The sequence below is a fragment of the Oncorhynchus gorbuscha genome, linkage group LG04 (assembly GCF_021184085.1).
Source record: "Oncorhynchus gorbuscha isolate QuinsamMale2020 ecotype Even-year linkage group LG04, OgorEven_v1.0, whole genome shotgun sequence".
Lineage (NCBI taxonomy): Eukaryota > Metazoa > Chordata > Actinopteri > Salmoniformes > Salmonidae > Oncorhynchus > Oncorhynchus gorbuscha.
In genome coordinates this window covers 34,240,400-34,266,165 of record NC_060176.1, presented here as the reverse complement: position 1 = coordinate 34,266,165, position 25,766 = coordinate 34,240,400, and the positions used below count along the sequence as shown (strand labels likewise).

The window sequence follows — 25,766 nt, the reverse complement described above, 5'->3', positions numbered from 1 at the left end:
TTACTGCCTTTTTTTTACTAGTATATTCCCAACAGATCTATGCCATAGAACACTCCTTCCGTGGCCTCCAGCTGCTCTTAAACGCTAGTAAAACCAAATGCATGTTTTTCAACCGTTCGCTGCCTGCACCCGCACGCCCGACTAGCATCACCACCCTGGATTGGATGGTTCTGACCTAGAATATGTAGACATCTATGAGTACCTAGGTGTCTGGCTAGACTGCAAACTCTCCTTCCAGACTCATATCAAACATCTCCAATCTAAAATCAAATCTAGAGTCGGCATTCTGGTCCACAACAAAGCCTCCTTCACTCACGCCGCCAAACTTACCCTAGTAAAACTGACTATCCTACCGATCCTCGACTTCGGCTATGTCATCTACAAAATAGCTTCCAATACTCTACTCAGCAAACTGGATGCAGTTTATCACAGTGCCATCCGTTTTGTTACTAAAGCACCTTATACCACCCACCACTGCGACCTGTATGCTCTAGTCTGCTGGCCCTCGCTACATATTCGTCGCCAGACCCACTGGCTCCAGGTCATCTACAAGTCCATGCTAGGTAAAGCTCCGCCTTATCTCAGTTCACTGGTCATGATGACAACACCCACCTGTAGCACGCGCTCCAGCAGGTGTATCTCACTGATAATCCCTAAAGCCAACACCTCATTTGGCCGCCTTTCCTTCCAGTTCTCTGCTGCCTGTGACTGGAACGAATTGCAAAAATCGATGAAGTTGGAGACTTTTATCTCCCTCACCAAATTTCAACATCTGCTATCTGAGCAGCTAACCGATCGCTGCAGCTGTACATAGTCCATCGGTAAATAGCCCACCCAATTTACCTACCTCATCCCCATACTGTTTATATTTATTTACTTTTCTGCTCTTTTGCCCACCAGTATCTCTACCTGCACATGACCATCTGATCATTTATCACTCCAGTGTTAATCTGCAAAATTGTAATTATCCGCCTTTTGCACACAATGTATATAGACTCTTTTTTTTCACTGTGTTATTGACTTGTTTATTCCATGTGTAACTCTGTGTTGTTGTCTGTTCACACTGCTATGCTTTATCTTGGCCAGGTCGCAGTTGTAAATGCGAACTTGTTCTCAACTAGCCTACCTGGTTAAATAAAGGTGAAATAAAAAAAAAATAAAAACAGGTCTACTTATTCCAGGAGTAACCCTATTATCTCTATCATTCTGCCTAATAGTTCCACCAATCTGCCCTGCAGCCTCAGGATAAGAAACATTGAGTGATTTTATATATTTGGGCCTCTAGCCTCATTCTGCACCTGGCATCCACCATATTCTGCACTGTGTCCCCCCCCCCCCCCCACAATTACAACAGTTAGCGTTGACATTGTTCCCACATTCACCATAATCATGTTCCCCTCCACACTTGGCACATCTTTTCTTTCCGTTGAACAGAGCTGCAACATGTCCCATTCTTTGGCATTTAAAACACCTTAATTGAGGTGGGACAAACGCTAACAGTGAAAGCCAGGAAGCCCATCTTCTCAAACATTAATTGAACTGACAGGCTTTCACTTCTCTGCCCTTCTTTCTTACTGAGTAGCCTTTTGGCTTGAACCACTATGTCCCCCTCTACATTTTATATAATCTATGGACATAGATAGTGGAACCCCAGAAATGATCCCCGTTAGCCTAGCCAAAGCTCCAAGGACATGATTTGTGATTTTATTCCCATTGAGACGTTTCATTTTCAGAATGAAACATGATCAGCACAGAATACTAAAAGGTCTACCATTACCAATGAACTGGGCTAATGTGAATTCACCTACAGTGGGGCAAAAAAGTATTTAGTCAGCCACCAATTGTGCAAGTTCTCCCACTTCAAAAGATGAGAGGCCTGTAATTTTCATCCATGACAGACAAAATGAGAGAAAAAAAATCCAGAAAATCAATGAATGAATTAATGAATTTATTTGCAAATTATGGTGGAAAATAAGTATTTGGTCACCTACAAACAAGCAAGATTTCTGGCTCTCACAGACCTGTAACTTCTTCTTTAAGAGGCTCCTCTGTCCATGTGCTCAGTGTGAACCTGCTTTCAGCTGTGAAGAGCACAGGGCGCCAGTGGTGAATTTGCCAATCTTGGTGTTCTCTGGCAAATGCCAAACGTCCTGCATGGTGTTGGGCTGTAAAGCACAACCCCCACCTGTGGACGTCGTGGGGGGTTGTGGCCACATTTGTGGCCTGCTGGAGGTCATTTTGCAGGGCTCTGGCAGTGCTCCTCCTGCTCCTCCTTGCACAAAGGTGGAGGTAGCGGTCCTGCTGCTGAGTTGTTTCCCTCCTAAGGCCTCCCCCACGTCTCCTGATGTACTGGCCTGTCTCCTGATAATTGTGTCCCATATACAACAGGATTTCCCTGATCTGGGTGCAGAATACACAGGGGTTTTCCCTCCCCATACTGACTGATACCATTCAATTCAATAATTTTAAAAGTCAATACAATTAAAAGTTATGTCTATTAAAAAATGTGTACTGAGTGTCAGGTCTCTCTCCATTCAGAGACATCAATATCAAGCCCGTCTCTATACATGTTTCTGTGAACACATACACACAGTCACTACCAACGGCAGTTAGGATAGGTAATATCTGACACACAAACAGGTGCTATGTTGAAGTTTTAACAGGTGAGATAAAACATTCCCAATTATGGCCTCCACATCAAACTACTGAGGCTGCCATCTGGCAAAAGCATCTCCAGTCCACCTGAAGAAATAGGCAGAGTTGAGGCAGAGTTCATCAATGACACGTGGAATGAAAAGGCTGTTGCTATTGCTGGACATTTGTGCCCTACTGTATTATTAGTAATCATCTTATTGTAGATGTGTTGAGGGCCAGGTCTCACTGCATCTCATGCAACTGTGAACACAAACACACTGCCACTGTTCTATTACCAATTCCAGTTAAGGATAGGTGATATCTGACACAAACATATACCATGTTGAAGTTTAAACAGGTCAGACTTAAACTACTTAATTATGTTCTCCCATCTGTGACCATTGGTAAGCAGGCAAGAGGTGAGTGTAACAGCTTTCTTCCTGGGAAGGAGAGGACCAAAGTACATCATGGTGAGTGTTCATCTTATTTAATTAATAATAAATCCAAACTGACCACTTCAATTTACAAACCAACACATGTGGAAACAGACCTATCTGGGGCATAGACACAAAGACAGGAACAATCACCCACAAACCCCAACACCAAACAGGCTACCTAAATATGGTTCCCAATCAGAGACAATGACCAACACCTGCCTCTGATTGAGAACCATATCAGGCCATACATAGAAAACGGACAAACTAGACACACAACATAGAATGCCCACTCAGATCACACCCTGACCAAACAAAACATAGAAGCATACAAAGCAAACTATGGTCAGGGTGTGACAGTAATGATGTAAGGGGTGCGTAACTGGTGGCAGGAAAGTCAGACGCAGGAGAGCAGAACGGTAGTAGCCGGAGAAGTTTAATAATAAAACCAACAGCCTCAGAATACAAAATAAATGGGTACAAAACCAGTCACGCACCAGTGAAACATGTGCACAAGCACTTACAACAAACAATACCGCACAAAGACATGGGGGGAACAGAGGGTTAAATACACAACAGGTAATGAGGGAATGAAAACCAGGTGTGTGAGAAAATACAAAATAAATGGAAAATGGATCGGTGATGGCTAGAAGATCGGCGACATCGGCCGCCGAACACCTCCCGAACAAGGAGAGGAACCGACTTCGGCAGAAGTCGTGTCAAATGATGACAAAAGTGCATAGATCTTATTATTATAAGGACCTTTTGCCAAAGCAATTGTTGTGAACTAACAAAGTAATGTTGACCTCATGGACATATAGCTGAGCATTACATAAATCTCATTGGGTGGCAGGTAGCTTCGTTGGTAAAGCTTTGGGCCAGTAGCTGAAAGGTTGCTAGTTTGAATCCCTGAGCTGACAAGGTAACAAATGTGTCGATCTGCCCTTGACCAAAGCACTTAACTCTAATTATTCCAGGATTGTTGTCAGAAATGGCTAATACCTAGCCTTGACCCCAGTCTCTCCGGGGTTGTTGTGACATGAAAAATTACATGTCTATCTCACATTTGTCCATTCAGTGAAACAGGACAAATATAAGAACCTCCTATTTGATAGAAATCAAGTGTTAATATCATGAGATTATTTTTTGCTTCGGTGTTTACCTTTTTGTAATGTGGCAAGGTGCAGTGTTGAGGATAATCTGTTACAATTATTTTGCAAATGATAGAATTATGAAAGGATACATTGCGCAACAGTTGCCATTTCGACGTTTGTGACGATCGGTCGATATTTCAAGCACGCGCCATATGCCAATATTAGAGTGCGATGTCATGTTCAGACTACAGATACAACAAATCCCCCCGTTACTGAAAGTGGATTGGACCAGCGGCGCGAGGGGGGAGCAACGAAACACTAGCTTGCTATCAGTCACAGCAGCCTCAGCTTGTCCCCGTTGCCAGGCGCAGCTGCTGGACACAAATATTGTTAGGTGAAACTACTGCGAAACTACTGCGTCGAGCTTTTTGATAATACAATTTAATGAAAAGGGAATACATTAGTCTGCTTTAATAAACTGTGGAAGGAAACTGATCATCTGGAAGAGGACAATTTTCAGGTGCGAGAGCGCTTTTTATGTTTTGTGTCCATATCAAATGTGTCTATCATGCATAGCCAGTATAGTCTGTCATATTATTTTGCAGGAGACTGACATTACATTTAGCTCAGAATTCTCATTCTGACATTGGGTGCGGATTGTGGTACCCAGTTTCGGATTAATGGGATACTGCTGCTTGTCATACAGGTCGCCGAGGCGCACATCATGCAGACATGTTACAGGAGCCTACAATAGGAGATGCAACAATTTATAGGTATAATTCACAAATTTTACATCACTCGTGTTACTATTTTTGACAATGGTAAATCGATGTAAAGTCGTGAATCGTCGATGTACTGTTGTGCGATTATGGTGGATGGATTATGCGAGACATTTTCTCTGCTTTTACATAACAACATAAGCGATGGAGAGATCGGTACAGGTCCCATTCAATGGTTAGCCAGGCTCTTGAAATAATGTTATGAAGCAGCTAGAAAGCTTCAGCTTTTAACCGAGCTTGTATCCCGGGCCATGCCTTGTTGCTCTAAATCATTCAATTGCCTTTTTATAAAAGCATATAGCTGATTTGAGATGTATGCATTATCTTATACACTACATTAACCAAAGGTATGTTGACACCTGCCCATCGAACATCTCAGTCCAAAATCATGGGCATTATTTGGTCCCCCTTTGCTGCTGTAACAGCCCTCTACTGGGAAGGCTTTCCACTAGATGTTGTAACATTGCTTCAGGGACTTGCTTCTATTCAGCCACAAGATAATTAGTGAGGTCAGGCACTGATGTTGGGCCATTTGGCCTGGCTCGCTTTCCAAATCATCCCAAAAGTTCTCAATGGGGTTGAGATCAGGGCTCTGTGCAGGTTAGTCAAGTTTTTTAAACCATTATTTAACTAGGCAAGTCAGTTAAGAACAAATTCTTATTTACAATGACAGCCTACTCCTAACCCAGACGACACTGGGCCAATTGTGCACCTCTCTATGGTACTCCCAATCACAGCAAGTTGTGATCCAGCCTGGATTTGAACCAGGGTCTGTAGTGACACCTCTAGCACTGAGATGCAGTATCTTAGACCATTGTGCCACTCGGGAGCCCAAGTTCTTCCGCACCGGTCTCGACAAACCATTGCTATATGAACCTCACTTTGTGCACAGGGGCATGTCATATTGAAACAGGAAAGGGCTTTTCCCAAACTGTTGCTGCAAGTTGGAAGCACAGAATCGTCTAGAAAGTTAATGTATGCTGTAGCGTTAAGATGCAGTTGGCACTATGCATTCGGGCAGGTACTGTAGCATTCTTCTTGCATCCACCAAACCCAGATTCTCCCATCTTCATCAATCCATAGAACGCATTTCCACTGCTCCAGAGTCCAATGGCGGTGAGCTTCACACCACTCCAGCCGGCACTTGGCATTGCACATGGTGATCTTATGCTTATGTGCGGCTGCTCGGCCATGGAAACTAGTTTCATGAAGCTCCCGAAGAACAGGTATTGTGCTGACATTGCTTCCAGATGCAGTTTGGAACTAGTGTTGCAGCTGAGGACAGGCGATTTGTATGCGCTTCAGCACTCTGCGGTCCCATTCTGTGAGCTTGTGTGGCCTACCATTTCACGGCTGAGCCGTTGTTGCTCCTAGACGTTTACACTTCACAATAACAGAACTTACAGTTGACCGGAGCAGCTCTAGCAGGGGAGAAATTTGATGAACTGTTGGAAAGGTGGCAACTTATGACGGTGCCATGTTGAAAGTCACTGAGCTCTTCAGTAAGGCCATTCTACTGCCAATGTCCGTCTATGGAGATTGCATGGCTGTGTCATAGATTTTGTACACTTGTCAGCAACTGGTGTGGCTGAAATAGCCGAATCCAATACATACTATACTATATATACAAAAGTATGTGGACACCCCTTCAAATGAGTGGATTCGGCTATTTCAGCCACACCGTTGCATTGCACTTATTTCAGAGCAGTTTCAGTTGCATAACATGTTAGATGTGTTTTATTTCATGGCTCTGCTCCAAAATCGTCTCTCCATAGAGGCCTAGAGGTAGTTCTGAGTGATAAACCAACATTTAGTTTTTGCGTTATTAAACAACTAATTGACCGACATTGGTTTATTTTTTTTTGTGAGCCCAACGCGCCTTTTCTCTCGAGAGAAATCAAATAATTCACAAGATAAATCAACTCAAGAACTATGTGGGATGCTGGGCTGAAGGGAGTTGTAGTTTTCATTAAGCAAATATTCAACCTTGTGCTTTTTTTTCCGGCTCAGGCAGAGATGAATACACTTTTACGCCTGCAATGTTAGATACACATAAACCGCATGAGAGAGGAATGTGCACAACATAACGACTAGAGAGCGGGATAGAGACAGTTCGTGAAAGTATGCCTCATGTTCTTTGAAGAACTAGAATAAAGATTTCTCCAGACAGCTCTGCAGCTAGCCTAGCTAAATAGGATGACAGAACAGTATGGAGAGTAAAGTCATCATCTCATCTCTGCTAATCTTTGCAGAGATGAGATGATGACTATAAAAACTGAGTTCGCTGAACAAAAATATAAACCAGGGCAAGATGACCGGAAACATAACCGAATACAAACAGTGTCGCTATTCCCTCCGCAAGGCAATCAAACAAGCTAAGCGTCAGTATAAAGACAAAGTAGTCGCAATTCAACGGCTCAGACACAAGAGGTATGTGGCAGGGTCTACAGTCAATCACGGATTACAAAAAGAAAAACCAGCCCCGTCGCGGACCAGGCAGGATGTTTTGCTCCCAGATAGTCTAATTAACGTTTTTGCCCGCTTTGAGGACAATACAGTGCCACTGACACGGCCTGCTACCACAACCTGCGGGCTCTCCTTCACTGCAGCCGAGTGAGTAAAACATTTAAACGTGTTAACCCTCGCAAGTCTGCAGGCCCAGACTGCATCCCCAGCCGCGTGCACAGTGCGTGCGCAGACCAGCTGGCTGGTGTGTTTACGGACATATTCAATCAATCCTTATCCCAGTCTGCTGTTCCCACATTCTTCAAGAGGGCCACCATTGTTCCTGTTCCCAAGAAAGCTAAGGTAACTGAGCTAAACGACTACCGCCCCGTAGCACTCACTTCAGTAATCATGAAGTGCTTTGAGAGACTAGTCAAGGACCATATCACCTCCACCCTACCTGACACCCTAGACCCACTCCAATTTGCTTACCGCCCCAATAGGTCCACAGACGACGCAATCGCAACCACACTGCACACTGCCCGAACCCATCTGGACAAGAGGAATACCTATGTGAGAATGCTGTTAATCGACTACATGTCAGCATTTAACACCATAGTACCCTCCAAACTCGTCATCAAGCTCGAGACCTTGGGTCTCGACCCCGCCCTGTGCAACTGGGTACTGGACATCCTGACGGGCCGCCCCCAGGTGGTGAGGGTAGGTAACAACATGCATGCCTCCAACTCAATCATCAAGTTTGCGGACGACACTACAGTGTTAGGCTTGATTACCAACAATGACGAGACGGCCTACAGGGAGGAGGTGAGGGCTCTCGGAGTGTGGTGTCAGTAAAATAACCTCACACTCAACGTCAACAAAACAAAGGAGATGATTGTGGACTTCAGGAAACAGCAGAGGGAGCACACCCCTATCCACATCGACGGGACAGTAGTGGAGAGGGTAGTAAGTTAAGTTCCTCGGCGTACACATCACAGACAAACTGAATTGGTCCACCCACACAGACAGTGTTGTGAAGAAGGCGCAGCAGCGCCTCTTCAACCTCAGGAGGCTGAAGATATTCGGCTTGTCACCAAAAGCACTCAAACTTCTACAGATGCGAGAGCATCCTGTTGGGCTGTAATCACCGCCTGGTACGGCAACTGCTCCGCCCATCACCGGGGGCAAACTACCCGCCCTCCAGGACACCTACACCATCCGATGTGACAGGAAGGCCATAAAGATCATCAAGGACAACAACCACCCGAGCCACTGCCTGTTCACCCCGCTATCATCCAGAAGGCGAGGTCAGTACAGGTGCATCAAAGCAGGAACCGAGAGATTGAAAAACAGCTTTTATCTCAAGGCCATCAGATTGTTAAACAGCCACCACTAACACTGAGTGGCTGCCGCCAATATACTGACTCAACTCCAGCCATTTTAATAATGGAAATTGGTGTAAAAATGCATCACTAGCCACTTTAAACAATGCAACTTAATATAATGTTTACATACCCTACATTACTCATCTCATATGTATATGTACAGTGGGGCAAAAAAGTATTTAGTCAGCCACCAATTGTGCAAGTTCTCCCATTTAAAAATATGAGAGAGGCCTGTAATTTTCATCATAGGTACACTTCAACTATGACAGACAAAATTAAGAAAAAAATCCAGAAAATCACATTGTAGGATTTTTAATGAATTTATTTGCAAATTATGGTGGAAAATAAGTATTTGGTCACCTACAAACAAGCAATATTTCTGGCTCTCAGACCTGTAACTTCTTTAACCTCTTGCTCCTACCTGACACACAGGCGTCCCATCTAGACATCTGGAAATGCAAATGCGCTACGCTAAATGCTAATAGTACTAGTTAAAACTCAAACGTTCATTAAAATACACATGCAGGGTATTGAATTAAAGCTACACTCGTTGTGAATCCAGGCAACAAGTCAGATTTTTAAAATGCTTTTCGGCAAAAACATGAGAAGCTATTATCTGATAGCATGTAACACCCCAAAAGACCCGCAGAGGACATAAACAAAATAATTAGCATAGTCATCGCTACACAAACCGCACAAATAAAATATAAAACATTCATTACCTTTGACCATCTTCTTTGTTGGCACTCCTAGATGTCCCATAATCACTATTGGGTCTTTTATTTCCGATTAAATCGGTCCATATATAGCCTAGATATCGATCTATGAAGACTGTGTGATAAACAAAAAAAATAGCGTCTTATAACGTAACGTCATTTTTTTAAATTAAAAAAGTCGACGATAAACTTTCACAAAACACTTCGAAATACTTTTGTAATGCAACTTTAGGTATTAGTACACGTTAATAAGCGACCAAATTGATCACGAGGCGATGTATATTCTTTAGCTGTCCGTCTAGAAATAATGTCCGGGTAAATCTCAACCAAAATATCCGGTCGGAGACTGAACAAATGGCTTGTCTCTTCTTCGTTTGACCAAGAAACAAAGCCTAGGCAAATGACAAGACTGTTGACATCGTGTGGAAGCTGTAGGTATTGCAACCTCAGCCCCATTTATTGTGGTTCGCCTTTATCAATGGGTTGAAGTGGCGGATGGATATATATTTCCATTTTCAGTGATCAGATTTTCCTGCGCTTTTCGATGAGACGCACGTTCTGTTATAGTCACAGCCATGATTTAGCCAGTTTTATAAACGTCTGAGTGTTTTCTATCCACACATACTAATCATATGCATATACTATATTCCTGGCAGGTTAAGAGGCTCCCCTGTCCTCCACTCATTACCTGTATTAATGGCACCTGTTTGAACTTGTTATCAGTATAAAAGACACCTCTTTTTATGGATTTTTTTTCTCATTTTGTCTGTCATAGTTGAAGTGTACCTATGATGAAAATTACAGGCCTCTCTCATATTTTTAAGTGGGAGAACTTGCATAATTGGTGGCTGACTAAATATTTTTTTGCTCCACTGTATATACTGTACTCATTTAAACTGCTGCATCTACTGCATCTTGCCATTATGTAATGCATGTATCACTAGCCACTTTAAACTATGCCACTATGTTTATATACCCTACATCACTCATCTCATATGTATATACTGTCCTCTACACCATCTACTGCATCTTGCCTATGTCGTTCTGTACTATCACTCATTCATATATCTTTATGTACATATTCTTTATCCCTTTACACTTGTGTGTATAAGGTAGTAGTTGTGGAATTGTTTGGTTAGATTACTCGTTGGTTATTACTGCATTTGTCAGAACTAGAAGCACAAGCATTTCGTACACTCGCATTAACATCTGCTAACCATGTGTATGTGACAAGTACAATTTGATTTGATTTAAACGCCATGCAATAAAATGCAAATGAATTACTTAAAAATCATACAATGTGATTTTCTGCATTTTTGTTTTAGATTCCGTCTGTCACAGTTGAAGTGTACCTATGATAATAATTACAGACCTCTACATGCTTTGTAAGTGGGAAAACCTGCAAAATCGGCAGTGTATCAAATACTTGTTCTCCCCACTGTATCTGTAGCTAACACTTTCAGAACAGACACCTAGCTAGTTGGCTAGCTAACTTGCATTGACTGAATACTCAATTTCTAGACAGCTTTTTCTAGCCCAGCTAGCTAGCTATCCTCTCCCAGGTTTGGCACATCTTAAGTCCCTCACTGCAAACAATATTGAATACTGTTTTTTGCATAGTTTCCACAATCTTCCTGTAAAAGTGACTTTATTATTGTTGGTATTACCATGCAGTTAGCTTAATAACTTTGTTTGCTGTTAGTCAAAGTTATCCAAAAAGCTAGCTAACACAGTACGATCCGATGCCCATGTCAAAACTACTGTAATATTTAACACAGCTAGAACTTGCTCACTGAATGAACACGAAAACATGTGCAAGTGGGTTTTTGACTGAACTATACAGATTTATTGCTATTAACTGCTTTGTTATTGTGGATATAATGCATTTAACAGTAGATCCGATGCCCCTGCCCATGTGAAAATCACTAATGTAGCATACAGCTGAACGAACTCAAAAAAGTGTATTTTTGACTGGACTATATAGGCTTGTTAACATGATTGTGAGTATTTTATTATTGTTCCCTCTCAAATTGGTAGTATTAGCTTATAGTTTGTCCACTTCTTGATTAGTCTTTATCAAAAAGCCATGAACAGTAGGCGCGCGGACGCATTCCCATGACGTTGTTTCAATATGGTTGCGGCCACATCTATCTAAGCTGGTACTAGGCACTCAACGTCTAATATTATGTTCTAAAAGTATTTCATAATGTCACGTTCAACAAGGTTACCTAGCATTGACATGTAAAACAATGTTGTAGGTTGATTTGAGTGTTTCAGTTCACGTTATGTGTATGATCTTATTCTTAGTATTTCAGACACATTTGCTTGACTAGTTATAGCCATAGAACCTGGTTGGTTAGCTACCTGCATTCATTCAGGGTAGTAACGTCATGAGTTGTGATTATTGTCCATTGTTTAGCTAGCTAGCTACATATCTTAACAAAAGACTCCACTCTAATTTTGACAAAGTATTTTCATTTCAAGTTCTTTGGGGTCGGGGGCAATATTTTCACATCCAGATGAAAAGCGTGCCCAGAGTAAACTGCCTGCTACTCAGGCCCAAATGTTAGGATATGCGTATTATTTGTAGATGTGTATAGAAAACACTGATGTTTCTAAAACTGTTTGAATGATGCCTGTGAGTATAACAGAACTCATATGGCAGGCAAACACCTGATCCAACCAGGAAGTGGGAAATCTGAGGTTTTTACGTTTAAGTCTTAGCCTATCCAATATACAGTGTCTGTGGGGTCATATTGCACTTCCTAAGGCTTCCAATAAATGTCAACTGTCTTTAGAACGTTGTTTCAGGCTTCTACTGTGACGTGGGAGAGAATGAGAGCTGATTGAGTCATGGGTCTGCCAGAAGGCCATGTGCTCAGTCAGGTACACGCCAGTGAGAGTTATCTCCGTTCCCTTTCATTTCTAAAGACAAAGGAATTCTCTAGTTGAAACATTATTGAAGATTTATGATGAAAACATCCTAAAGATTGATTATATACATCGTTTGACATGTTTCTATGAACTGTAATAACTTTTTTGACTTTGTCTGGACCTAATGCCTGCGCATTTGGATTACTGTACTAAATGCGAACAAAAAGGAGATATTTGGACATAAATGATGGACTTTATCGAACAAAACAAACATTTATTGTGGAACTGGGATTCCTGGGAGTGCATTCTTATGAAGATCAAAGGTAAGTGAATATTTACAATGCTATTTCTGACTTTTGTTTACTCCATAACATGGCGGGTATGTATTGCTTGTTTTGGTCTGAGCGCTGTACTCAGATTATTCCATGGCATGCTTTTGTCGTAAAGCTTTTTTGATATCTGACACAGCGGTTGCATTAAGGAGAAGTATATATTTAATTCCATGCATAAGTTGTATTTTCATCAACATTTATGATGAGTATTTCTGTAAATTGACATAGCTCTCTGCACTTTCACTGGATGTTTTGGAGGCAAAACAACACGCCAATGTAAACTGAGATTTTTGGATATAAATATGAACTTTATTGAACAAAACATACATGTATTGTGTAACAAAGTCCTATGAGATCTGAAGATCAAAGGTTAGTGATTAATTCTCTCTTTCTGCTTTTTGTGATTCCTCTCTTTGGCTGGAAAAATGACTTTTGTTGTGACTAGGTACTGACCTAACAATCGCATGGTATGCTTTTGTCGAAAGCCTTTTTGAAACCGGACACTGTGGTGGGATTAACAACAATTGTATCTTTAAAATGTTGTATAATACATGTATGGTTGAGGAATTTTAATTATGAGGTTTCTGTAGTTTGAATTTGGCGCCCTGCACTTTTACTGGATGAGAGGTTAAAGTTTACGTTAGCTGGCTGGCTTCCTAACTAATGTTACATCATGCGTTGGGATTCATTGTTTACCTAGCTATCTAGCTAAATTTCTTAACAAAAGACTCTCGTCTTAGTGTGCCAGAGCGCAGAATAACTGATGCCTTTTTTGAAAGCTCAACACCCGTTGAATATGTTCGGTGTCAGTAAACATCAGCAATAAAGCGTAATTAAATTGTTGCCAGCAGCACTGTTAGTCACCAACGCTCTGGATAACATGAAACAAGCCTAACCAGCTCTGCAAGGGTGAGTAAAATGGTCAGAGTGGGGTGTTCTCTCTTTAAGCTTAGGTGCTTGACTGTAGTTGTGACTTCAGAGCTTTCGGAACAACCCTACTTATTCATCCAGAGCGTTCACTGTGTGCTCTGAACACAGATAGGACGAGTAATGTTCAGTGAGCTGTTCTCGCTCTCTCTGATGTCTAGAAGTAGCTGGCAAGATAGTACAGAACGGTTGGATCAACCCAAAAAGAGATGGGTGGGGTTAAGGCTTAAGATGGTGTGAACAATGCTGAATGGGTGTAGACAAAGGGCTCTTCAATAGTAGTACCAAAACATTGAATGACGGTTTTCTCAAAAGTGAGTTGATCAACTTTCAAAGCAGAATTGGCGCCGGAGAAGAAGGCAGACGTTTTACGTGTCTCCAACCAATTGTTTTTTGTTTGTTTATTTGCGTTGTTTGTAAAAAATTAAAATAAACGTATTTTGTACATAATGTTGCCGCTACTGTCTCTTATGACCAAAAAGAACTTCTGGACATCAGGACTGCGATAACTCACCACTGTCACATTCACTGTCTTCAAACTCCCTGTCATAAATGAGCCTAGGTGCAGCGTGCATGTAATTCCACATCCTTAATTGAAGTGAAACCGTCACAAAAAACAGGTAAACAGAAACCAAAAGTGATGCAACCGTGGAGCACACAAACACTCACAGAAAATAAATAATTACCCACAAACACAGTTGGGAAAAAGGCTACCTAAGTACATTTCCCAATCAGAGACAACGATAGACACCTGCCTCTGATTGGGAACCATACCTGCCAAAAACAAAGAAATAGAAAACATAGAATGCCCACCCAAATCACACCCTGACCTAATCAAATAGAGAGATAAAAAAGGCTCTCTAAGGTCAGGGCGTGACAACCACGGACTGTCAGAATCCTTTTTTCCCTTTAATAAGTCTGACGAGCCCAACACAAACTTTAAACTGCTTTCTCGGGAACATGCCCAGATCCCCAGGATTTGCGTGAAGAGGACGCAGAGAAAAAGAGGCCAGAGGGTGGGCTGCCTTCTGAGAATTCGTAGGAGATTGAATAAACCCCCACTTCCTTCTATTCTGCTAACAAACGTGCAATCTTTGGAGAATAAAATTGATGACCTACGCGCAAGATTAAACTGGACATTCAAAACGGTAATAACTTATGGTTCACGGAGTCGTGGCTGAATGACGACACTGGTTATACTCAGTACCGGCAGGATAGAACAGGGGCATCTGGTAAGACAAGGGACGGTGGACTATGTATTTTTGTAAATGACAGCTGGTGAACAATATCTAAGGAAGTCTCGAGCTATTGCTCGTCTGAGGTAGAGCATCTCATGATATCTACCTAGAGAGTTTTAATCTGTATTTTTCGTAGCTGTTTTACATACCACCACAGACTGAGGCTGGCACTAAGACCGCATTGAATGAGCTGTATTCCGCCATAAGCAAACAAGAAAACGTTCATCCAGAGGCGGCGCTCCTAGTAGCCGGGGACTTTAATGCAGGGAAACTTAAATCCATTTTACCACAGACTGGAATATGTTCCGTGATTCCTCTGATGGCATTGAGGAGTACACCACATCAGTCATTGGCTTCATCAATAAGTGCATCGATGATGTCGCCCCCACAGTGACCATACGTACATACCCCAACCAGAAGCCATGGATTACAGGCAACATCCCCACGGAGCTAAAGGCTAGAGCTGCCGCTTTCATGTAGTGGGACTCTAACCCGGAAGCTAATAAGAAATCCCGCTATGCCCTCGGCGAACCATCAGACAGGCAGAGCATCAATACAGGACTAAGATCGAGTCGTACTACACCGGCTCTGACGCTCGTCGGATGTGGCAGGGCTTGCAAAACATTATAGACTACAAATGGAAGCACATCCAAGAGCTGCCCAGTGACACAAGCCTACCAGATGAGCTATACTACCTCTATGCCCGCTTCGAGGACAATAACACTGAAACATGCATGAGAGCACCAGCTGTTCTGGAAGACTGTGTGATCACGCTCTCCGCAGCCAATGTGAGTAAAATCTTAATACAGGTCAACATTCACAATGCCGCTGGGCCAGACAGATTACCAGGATGTGTACTGCGAGCATGCACTGACCAACTGGCAAATGTCTTCACTGACATTTTCAACCTCTCCCTGTCTGAGTCTGTAATACCAACATGTTTTAAGCAGACCACCATAGTCCCTCTGCCCAAGAACACTAAGATAACCTGCCTAAATGACTACCGACCCGAAGCACTCACATCTGTAGCCATGAAGTGCTTTGAAAGGCTGGTCATGGCTCACATCAACACCATTATCCCAGAAACCCGAGACCAACTTCAATTTGTATACCACCCCAATAGATCCACAGATGATGCAATCTCTATTGCACTCCACAATGCCCTTTCCCACCTGGACAAAATGAACACCTATGTGAGAATGCTATTCATTGATTATAGCTCAGCGTTCAACACCATAGTGCCCTCAAAGCACATTACTAAGCTAAGGACCCTGTGACTAAACACCTCCCTCTGCAACTGGATCCTGGACTTCCTGACGGGCCACCCCCAAGTGGTAAGGGTAGGTAACAACACATCCGCCACACTAATCCTCAACACTGGGGCCCCACAAGGGTGCATGCTCAGCCCTCTCCTGTACTCCCTGTTCACCCATGACTGTGTGGTCATGCACGCCTCCAATTCAATCATCAAGTTTGTAGACAACACAACAGTAGTAGGCTTGATTACCAACAACGACACAGCCTATAGGGAGGAGGTGAGGGCTCTGAGTGTGGTGCTAGGAAAATAACCTCTCACTCAATGTCAACAAAACAAAGGAGATGATCGTGGACTTCAGGGAACAGCAAAGGGATCACCCCCAGATGCACAATTGAGAGCATAATGTTGGGCTGTATCACTGCCTGGTATGGCAACTGCACCACCCATAACAGCAGGGCTCTCCAGAGGGTTATGCGGTCTGCACAACATATCACTGGGGGAAAACTTCCTGCCCTCCAAGACACCTACAGCACCCGATGTCACAGGAAGGCCAAAAAGATCATCAAGGACAACAACTGTGTTTTAGTCTATGCTGCTCTGACATTGGTCATGCATATATTTTGTAAATTGAAAAATTATGTGGCTAAACCATAGACATTAAAACAAGTAGATAGTGATAGCGCTGATGTCATCTGGGTATTCCTGTATAAAAACTCCCAATTTGAAGTGTGCCGTATTGCTGAATAGGGCTGAATGTTCCCAAAAACATCATTAAGGATCATGGTAAAAGTGTCCTTAACTGGCAAAGGACCATGGTCGATGTAGTGGTTTTCACCCTGCCCGAGAGTCAAGCTTAATGTCAATGGCATGAGGGCGCAAGCCTCCTCTTAGCCTGCCGGCCCGTGATTGGTCTGTGTCTGCATCGCAATTTCATTAAATATCTAGATTTGTTGCAAACCTTAAAATAATTAATGAATAAAGAGCCATCATATTCATGCAAAAAGTCCTAATAATGGAATAAAAGCATGGTGATTTAAGAATTTTGTGAAGTTAGTGTGGGAGAAGTGGAAAATTATTGCTGTCCATCAATAATGAGAAACCACCTGGGATTGACAAACTAGATGGAAAGCTATTAGGGATGGTAGAGGGCTATATTAACACTCCTATTTGCCACATCTTTTATCTGAGCCTGGAGAAAAAAGTGTTTGTCCACAGACCTGGAGTGAAGCTAATGTCATTGCACTACCCAAAAATGGTAAAGCTACCTTTGCTGTCTCTAACTGCCGATCAATAAGCTTGCTGCTTGCTTCTTAGCTAATTTATGGAAAATATTGTGTTTGACCAGATAATCAAAAAGTGAGTTTACAAGTTGATCAAATCTAACTGCCTATTGCTCAGGACCTGAAGCAAGGATATGCACATTCTTGATACCATTTGAAAGGAAACACTTTGAAGTATGTAGAAATGTGAAATTAATGTAGGAGAATATAACACAATAGATCTGGTAAAAGTTAATATAAAGAAAAAAACATGCAGGTTTTTTTCATCTTTGAAATGCAAGAGAAAGGTCACAATGTATTATTCCAGCTTAGGCGCAATTTAGATTTTGGCCAATACCAAAGCAGTGTTTAAGTGTATCAGTGAAGCAGTGAATCCCTAGTAGAATCAAATGTGGGACCTTTCTTGCCTTTTTATATCAGCCTTTGAGCCAAATAATTGAAGTGGGTTGATTTTCCATAGCTCAAAAAGATTGGTTGCTTGAATATTCTCCATTTTGCATATATTTGATAATTCCACTTGATTCTCTGATATATAACAATCAAAACGTTCTATAGACCAGCGGGTATACAACATTGAAGGATACCTCTACATTCCTCTACATTAGACTACATTAGACTATATTACATGCATGACCATGTGGACTTTTCCAAAATGCAAAAAACTAGAAAAACAAACTCACCCGCGCAAGATCCTAATGATATGTGACCGACCGGCTCAAATCGGTTTTATGTAGCAACATTTTAAATTGTGTTTTTTTACATTGGATAAAAGTAGAGCCTCAGAGCTACAAAATGGTATATCTTACACTGCATATTTGAGGAACAATGGAAAAGTAATTCTGCTTTGAAAGCCTTTTGGATGTTTTGGTAGCTAGTGAAGAGCTCTTCTTTGTCTACACCCATTCAGCATCGTTCACACCCTCTTAAGCTTTAGCCCCACCCATCTCGTTTCGCTTTTGGAGGGTTCAGAGCACACACTTGACACTGGCCAATATATTTGTTTAGCTCTGTGTAACCGATGTGAAATGGCTAGCTAGTTAGCGGGGTGCGTGCTAATAAATCAAATCAAATTTTATTTGTCACATACACATGGTTAGCAGATGTTAATTGCGAGTGTTGCGAAATGCTTGTACTTCTAGTTCCGACAATGCAGTAATAATCTATGAGTAATCTAACCTAACAATTTCAACACAACTACCTTATACACACAAGTGTAAAGGGATGAAGAATATGTACATAAAGATATATGAATGAGTGATGGTACAGAACGGCATAGTAGATGGTATCGAGTACAGTATATACATATGAGATGAGTAATGTAGGGCGGAGCAGTTGCGTTTCAATCGGTGACGTCACTCGCTCTGAGACCTTGAAGTAGTTGTTCTTTTTGCTCTGCAAGGGCTGTGGCTTTTGTGGAGTGATAGGTAACAATGCTTCGAGGGTGGCTGTTGATGATGTGTGCAGAGTGTCCCTGGTTTGAGCCCAGGTAGGGGTGAGGAGAGAGACGGAAGCTATACTGTTACATTGATGCTGTTGACCCTGATCACTGGTCGCTGCGGAAAAGGAGGAGGTGAACTGGCTATCTAGTAAGCGGGGTGCGCGCTAATAGCATTCCAATTGGTGACGTCACTCGCTCTGAGACCTTGAAGTAGTTGTTCCCCTTGCTCTGCAAGGGCCGTGGCTTTTGTGGAGCGGTGGGTAATGATGCTTCGAGGGTGGCTGTTGTTGATGTGTGCAGAGGGTCCCTGGTTCGGGCCCAGGTAGGGGCGAGGAGAGGGATGGAAGCTAAACTGTTACATCTGGATAACATAAAACAGCCTAACCAGCTCCGCTGGCAACAATTTTTCTTTTTTGCCGACGTTTACTGACACCGACCATATTCAATGGGTGTTGTGCATTCGTAAATTCATGAATTATTTTGCGCTCTGGCATACTCAGACTGAATTTACGAACGCACCCGAAATGGTTACTTGCATAGTGGAGTCTTTTGTTAAGACATCTAGCTAGCTAGGTAAACAATGAACCTTGCTAGATAAACAACGTGTAAGATCATACACGTCATGTAATGTTAGCTAGCGAGCCAGCCAGCTAACATTAGCTAGTAAAAACAACAATGAACATAACGACATGTTTTGGCACTACTACCCTGCATGAATCTGCTGGTAGCTAACCAACCAGGTTCAATGTTAGCTAACTAACATAAGGCTCTAACTTGCCAAGCAAACGGCTCTGGGATACGAATAATAACATCATACACGTAACGTTCGCTAGGGAGCTAACCAGACAGCTAAAGTTAGCTAGCTAGCTAACAGTACACTTTAGCTTAAGACATGTAGCTAGCTAGGTAAACAATGTGTAAGATCATACACGTAACATTAGCTAGCGAGCCATCCAGCTAACGTTAGCTAGTTAAACAACATTGAACATAGTGCCAAATCATGACATTACTACGCCTTGCATTAATCTGCTGGTAGTGGTAGCTAACCAACCAGGTTCAATGTTAGCTAGCTAACATTAGGCTCTAACTAGCCAAGCAAACGTTAGCTAGGGAGCCAGTCAGCTAACGTCAGCTAGCTAGCTAGCTAACAGTACACTTAGATAGTCTAGCTCGTTTGAAATTAAACAACTCTCTGTCAGAATTTGAAATGTGTAATAGCTAAATGTAGCTAGTTAAGACTATCTTACCTGTGTACATCATCATGCATGATGGACCTGTCTCCCTGTCACTGATGCCATGCCATGTTTGCCCTTAGCTTGAAGATGTAATCCGGAGACAGGTGTTTTCTCCGTCTTTTTAGCTATCATACTCTAATTCCACTGATTTCAAAACTTGATCCTCAAGAAAGTGGAGAGCCACACTTATGTAGCTCCACTACACAATATATATTTTTTAAATCATCAAATCGACAGGATTACCATCTGAGCTTCTATGGCAGACCAATCCGAACTCCTCTCTCGACATGTCCAGCCCACTCAATATCTCAGCCAGTCATGGCTAGTGGGAAGGTTGCTGACTTCTTCTATGGTTTAACCAACAAGGCTCATAATTTAACAATTGTATTTACAGATGGCATACAAGTTTATTATTAAGGCACATGGATGTTAACGTGTAAAAAAAAAAGGTTTACGTTCAAATGGCTCTGTGAAGTAGTGACCCGCGACATACGCCTAGTTTCCTGAAACGAGTCACATATCGCTAGGAGTTCACCATTTTCTGTAGTGAAGTAATATTTGATGTACACTCACTGGCCAGTTTATTAGGTACAACACTCAGTTCATGAAAATGGATTGCTCCTACAGGCAGTGAGTCACATGGCCGTGGCTTGCCATATAAAGCAGGCAAACAGGCATCGGGGAATTCAGTTACTGTTTGATTGAATGTTAGAATTGGCAAAACCAGTGACTTGATCGACTTTGCGTGATATGACTCTCGGTGCTAGCCACGCCAGATCCAGTATCTCAGAAACAGCTGCCCTCCTGGGCTTTTCATGCATGACAGTGTTTAGGGATTTCCCGTGAATGATGCCACAAACCAACATCCAGTGAGCAGCAGTTGATGAGAGAGGTCCAAGGAGAAATTCAAGAATCATGCAAGCTAACAGCCGGGCCACAAACAGACAAATAACGGCGCAGTGCAACAGTGGTGTGCAGAACCACATCTCGGAAAGCACAACTCATCGATCATTGTCACGGATGGCTATTGCAGCAGAAGACCATACTATCAGCTAAAGGCAAGAATAAGCAACACTGGACAATTGAGTAGTGGTCTGGTCTAACGAATCGCGTTTCCTGTTGCGTCATGCTGATGGCAGAGTCAGGATTTGGCGGAAGCAGCATAAGTCCATGGACCATCCTACCTGGTATCCACAGTACAGGCTGATGGCGGTGGTGTGTCATCGTCCGATCTGCAGCAACTGCATGATGCCATCGCATCAGCATGGATCAACATCCCTGTGGAACATTTACGACTTGTTGAATCAATTCCTGAATAATTCAGACTGTTCTGGCAGGTGAGTCTATATATCTATTATATATACAGTGGGTGTAACGGCGTTCTTCGTTTGTTGAAAGAGAGTCGGACCGAAATGCAGCGTGGTGGTTACTCATGTCTTTAATGGAAGAATAGCGATACATGAAAATAACTGAAAGATACAAAAACAACAAAGGGAACGTGAAACCTAATACAGTGGTGAACACTACACAGAGACAGGAACAATCACCCACGAAATACAAAGCGAAACCCAGGCTACCTAAATACGGTTCCCCATCAGAGACAACAAAAATCTGACTCTGATTGAGAACCGCCTCAGGCAGCCAAGCCTATACTAGACACACCCCTAATCAACCACAATCCCAATGCCTACAAAAACCCCAATACGACAATACAATAACCTCATGTCACATCCTGGCCTGAACAAATAATTAAAGAAAACACAAAATACTAAGACCAAGGCGTGACAGTGGGGCAAAAAAAGTATTTAGTCAGCCACCAACTGTACAAGTTCTCCCACTTAAAAAGATGAGAGGCCTGTAATTTTCATCATAGGTACACTTCAGGTACACTTCAACTATGACAGACAAAATGAGAAGAAAAAATTCCAGAAAATCACATTGTAGGATTTTTTATGAATTTATTTGCAAATTATGGTGGAAAATAAGTATTTGGTCAATAATAAAAGTTTATCTCAATACTTTGTTATATACCCTTTGTTGGCAATGACAGAGGTCAAATGTTTTCTGTAAGTCTTCACAAGGTTTTCACACACTGTTGCTGGTATTTTGGCCCATTCCTCCATGCAGATCTCCTCTAGAGCAGTGATGTTTTGGGGCTGTTGCTGGGCAACACGGACTTTCAACCCCCTCCAAAGATTTTCTATGGGGTTGAGATCTGGAGACTGGCTAGGCCACTCCAGGACCTTGAAATGCTTCTTACGAAGCCACTCCTTCGTTGCACGGGCGGTGTGTTTGGGATCATTGTTATGCTGAAAGACCCAGCCACGTTTCATCTTCAATGCCCTTGCTGATGGAAGGAGATTTTCACTCAAACTCTCACAATAGATGGCCCCATTCATTCTTTCCTTTACTCGGATCAATTGTCCTGGTCCCTTTGCAGAAAAACAGCCCCAAAGCATGATGTTTCCACCCCCATGCTTTACAGTAGGTATGGTGTTCTTTGGATGCAACTCAGCATTCTTTGTCCTTCAAACACGACGAGTTGAGTTTTTACCAAAAAGTTATATTTTGGTTTCATCTGACCATATGACAGGGGCGGCAGCGTAGCCTAGTGGTTAGAGCGTTGGACTAGTAACTGGAAAGTTGCTAGTTCAAACCGCAGAGCTGACAAGGTACAACTCTGTCGTTCTGCCCCTGAACAGGCAGTTAACCCACTGTTCCTAGGCCATCATTGAAAATAAGAATTTTTTTCTTAACCTACTTGCCTAGTTAAATAAAGGTAAAATAAAATTCTCCCAATCTTCTTCTGGATCATCCAAATGCTCTCTAGCAAACTTCAGACAGGGCTGGACATGTACTGGCTTAAGCAGGGGGACATGTCTGGCACTGCAGGATTTGAGTCCCGGGCGGTGTAGTGTGTTACTGATGGTAGGTTTTGTTACTTTGGTCCCAGCTCTCTGCAGGTCATTCACTAGGTCCCCCCGTGTGGTTCTGGGATTTTTGCTCACCGTTCTTGTGATCATTTTTTCCCCCACGGGGTGAGATCTTGCGTGGAGCCCCAGATCGAGGGAGATTATCAGTGGTTTTGTATGTCTTCCATTTCCTAATAATTGCTCCCACAGTTGATTTCTTCAAACCAAGCTGCTTAGCTATTGCAGATTCAGTCTTCCTAGCCTGGTGCAGGTCTACAATTTTGTTTCTGGTGTCCTTTGACAGCTCTTTGGTCTTGGCCATAGTGGAGTTTGGAGTGTGACTGTTTGAGGTTGTGGACAGGTGTCTTTTATACTGATAACAAGTTCAAACAGGTGCCATTAATACAGGTAACGAGTGGAGGACAGAGGAGCCTCTTAAAGATGAAGTTACAGGTGTGTGAGAACCAGAAATCTTGCTTGTTTGTAGGTGACCAAATACTTATTTTACACCATAATTTGCAAATAAATTCATTAAAAATCCTACAATGTGATTTTCAGGAATTGTTTTTCTCCTTTTGTCTGTCATAGTTGAAGTGTACCTATGATGAAAATTACAGGCCTCTCTCATCATTTTAAGTGGGAGAACTTGTACAATTGGTGGCTGACTAAATACCTTTTTGCCCCGCTGGGAGCAAAATCCTTTTCCAGTCATTTAGTTCTCAACAGAACCGTTTGTTTTGTTCTCTACCACTTTTCCAACCAACAAAATAAAGTTCTGAATCGGTTCAAACCCACAAAAAGTAACATTTTATATCGTTCCTTTTTAAAGATCTGAAATATACTTTTTTTTAAATTTAGCTCAACATTAAATTACTTCACCAATCAGTGCCATTCACAGTGTAGGCCGCGAGATGCAACGGAAATTTTGAGGGTGAGGAGAGAGCAAGACAGGATGGATGAAGAATTTCATGAAGCGCTGGGCATCTTGTTATGAAATGCGTTATCGCAATTAAGCCCACATAATTACACCTACAGAGGAGCAGCTTCTATGGATGATCTTTGAATGTCCTTGATCTTCTGAGTTGGTTTAACACAAGTTGTACCAGAGCAAATGTTAGCTAGGTAGCTAACAAGCTTGTGTGTGCAAAGCAGCACTAGATTGAAAAACACTTCTTAACTTTTTGTAGTTAATAAATCCTATGTGAAATGTGGTAACTATAGTATCCTTAACCTAGCATTGAAAAAGTCAATCCATTCTTCTCTAATTAAACATCTCTCCCTAATTTCTGAATTACTCTTGTAACGTCGTCAGTAGACTACAGTAACCTATGCTTCAGAGGGGAGGGGAAGGTAGCCTACACAAACACGCACACCCTCTGGCAAAGACTTCCAGTTGACAGGCAGACGCTGGAATACATTTCTGAGTGACAGAGTGAGGGCTTTGCATAGGCGCTTCGTTGCGATTTTTGTGGGACTGGAAAAAAATGCTTGGAACATAAAATAACATTATTAACCAGTTCCCATGCTTTTAAAATAAAGTTTCTGTTCTGGAACAGTATAGATCATATTTGTTTTCGGTTCAGGTTTTGTTCCTCAAATCATTTTTTCCTTTTCCAGTTTCCAGTTCTGTGTCCTGAACTGGTTTTAACCCTTGAGCTGGACCATTGGTGAGTTACAGGAATAAACTACAGTATCAAGAAAGGTCTCAGAGTTTAATTATACTGTATCAAAGGCATATATTTAATATAATTGTAAAATAAATTATTACCTTATACAAGGCATGAATGAAGCTTAAGTTAGAAGGCAATGTCAGCATTACAAGGCATTATTAATCTAGCCATGATCAGAGAGGGAGAGAAAGAGAGAAGTCATAGCCTAGCCATTGTGTATCTCACCAGAGCAGGTGAGGAACAAAAAGAAAGATAAAATTAATCTAATACGCTTTTATAACATCTGAGTTGTTTGGATTGAAAATCTGAGTGGTTGACCAATAGGATACTGTAAAGTTAACCTCCAATCAGAACACCATCAGACCTACAGGATATCACCACAACAGCACCCAATGTTTCACAGAGGTGTGACAGAAGGGGGATGTGGATACCCTTACAAAAAAAGCAACATTTGCAGTTTCACATGTGAAAATAGCTGTGTTCACATGTTGAGATGAAATTTCACACGTGAAAACATATATATATATATATTTTTAGAGTTCACATGTTAACCCCACATTTTCACAACTGTTGAGAATAACATGTTTTCGACTCAAATTGCAGTTTCACATGTGAAATGTTCTGTTTCACATGTTAACTTTCACGTGAGAATCAGATATGCATTTTAACATGTGAAAAACAATCACAAAGGGCCTAAGGCACAGCTTCACAGTGCTAACTGTGCCACCAGAGATTCTGGGGCGGCACACAATTGGCCCAGCGTCATCCAGGTTAGGGAGGGTTTGGCTGGCCGGGATGTCCTTGTCTCATCGTGCTCTAGTAACTCCTGTGGCGGGCCGGGCGCAGTGCACGGTGACTAGGTCGCCAGGTGTACGGTGTTTCCTCAGACACATTGGTGCGGCTGGCTTCCGGGTTGGATGTGCATTGTGTCAAGAAGCAGTGTGGCTTGGTTGGGTTGTGTTTCAGAGGATGCATGGCTCTTGATCTAAGCCTCTCCTGAGTCTGAACGGAAGTTGCAGCGATGAGACAAGACTGTATTTACTACCAATTGGATACCACGAAATTTGGGTGTAAAAAAAGTTTCATATGTTGAAAAACTTACACGTGATTGTTGT

At 42.2% G+C, this 25,766-nt stretch overlaps 1 protein-coding gene across 5 annotated transcripts in view; it reads left to right on the top strand.

The window, feature by feature from the left end:
- Positions 1–4,445: 4,445 nt before the first annotated feature.
- The window catches only part of LOC124033992 (dematin-like), a 92,996-nt gene continuing 71,675 nt past the window's right edge, over positions 4,446–25,766 (top strand). For 4 of the 5 annotated variants that reach the window (XM_046346568.1, XM_046346570.1, XM_046346564.1 and 1 more), the window contains exon 1: positions 4,448–4,682. The gene's annotated coding sequence lies outside the window, so the exon portion shown is untranslated. Of the gene's footprint in view, positions 4,683–25,766 lie in introns of all 5 variants that reach the window. The other variant, XM_046346569.1, reaches the window with a different exon arrangement.